This window comes from Orycteropus afer, unplaced genomic scaffold (genome assembly GCF_000298275.1).
Source record: "Orycteropus afer afer isolate SDZICR_OR568_19922 unplaced genomic scaffold, OryAfe1.0 scaffold00053, whole genome shotgun sequence".
NCBI lineage: Eukaryota > Metazoa > Chordata > Mammalia > Tubulidentata > Orycteropodidae > Orycteropus > Orycteropus afer.
In genome coordinates, this window is record NW_006921640.1 from 9744246 (window position 1) to 9745627 (window position 1382).

The 1382-nt window shown below is 41.2% G+C and overlaps 1 non-coding gene across 1 annotated transcript; it reads right to left on the minus strand.

The window, feature by feature from the left end:
* Positions 1–1175: 1175 nt before the first annotated feature.
* TRNAG-UCC lies at positions 1176–1246 on the minus strand. The gene has a single exon. It is a non-coding gene; the product is annotated as a tRNA-Gly (tRNA).
* Between the last annotated feature and the right edge of the window lie 136 nt (positions 1247–1382).

Genomic DNA, 1382 nt, shown 5'->3' on the forward strand with positions numbered 1-1382 from the left:
AACAGATAATGTCTCAATGTTATGGATTGAATTGTGTCCCCAAAAAGTATGTACCAGCTTATCTAGGCCATGATTCTCAGTATTATATAATTATCCTCCATTTTGTGATCTGATGTAATTAATCCCTGTGTTATAAATCCTAATCTTTATGAGATTAATGAGGCAGGAGTAAAGGCAGTTATGTGAATGAGGCAGAATACAATCTACTGGATTAGGTCGTATCTTGAGTCAATCTCTTTTGAGCTATACAAGTGAGCAGAAATTGAAAGACCTCAGTACCACCAAAGAAGAAGAGCTGCGAGCGGAGTATGTCTTTTAAACCCAGAGTCCCTTTACTGAGAACCTCCTAGACTCAGGATTGATACCAAGACACATCAATCTTGACACATCAATCTTGATCTCCAAGAGCTCTCCAAGGAATTCTGGGTCCTCAGAGTTTGAAAGAAGCCAAATATCATCCCCCAAAGATGACACAGAAAGAAAGCCTTCCCTTAAAATTGGTGCCATGAATTCAGACTCCTAAACAGTGACAGAATCACTTTCTGTTTGTTAAAGTCATCCATTTGTGGTATTTCTGTTACAGCAGCACTCTCTCTCACTGCCGTCGAGTGGAATCCAACTCACAGCAACCCCTCCTTTGGTTCCCAAGGCAGTATCTCTACAGAAGTAGATTGCCCAGTCTTCCTTCCAAGGAGTGGCTGGTGGGTACCAGAAAACTAAAATGCTTAAATTTATATAATCACAAAATCGAAATGTAAGTATATTATTTAAAAATAAGAAAGAAATAGCAAAAGCACTGAAATCAGAAATAGTAAAAGGCAATTGCCTTTGAGAACCAAGAAAATGATGGAATGGGATGTAAACTTATGCTGTTCATTATGTGCACTTCAATATACCCTGTACATTGTTGTTGTAATAGTTGCTGTTGAGTCTGCCAGAACTCATGTGACCCCATGCACAACAGAACCAAACACTGCTTGGTCCTGCACCATCCTCATGATTGATTGTGGATTGGAACCTTGTAATCCATTGCTTTTCATTGGCAGATTTTCAGAAGGAGATTGCCAGGCCTTTCTTCCTAATCCTTCTAACTCTGGAAGCTCCTCTGAAACCTGTTTAACATCATAGCAACACACAAGCCTCCCCTAACAGAGAAGTGGTGCCTGTGCTTGAAGTGCATTGGCCAGGAATCGAACCTGGGTCTCCCACATGGAAGGCAAGAATTCTACCACTGAACCACCAGTGTCCAATGGCTATCAAAAGCAGACATTTGCTGTGGTCTTGTATATTAGTTTCCTAAACTTACATAGTGCCTAAGGCACTTGACTGCTAACCAGAAGGCTGGCGGTTCAAACCCACCAGCCACTCCTCGGAAGGAAGAT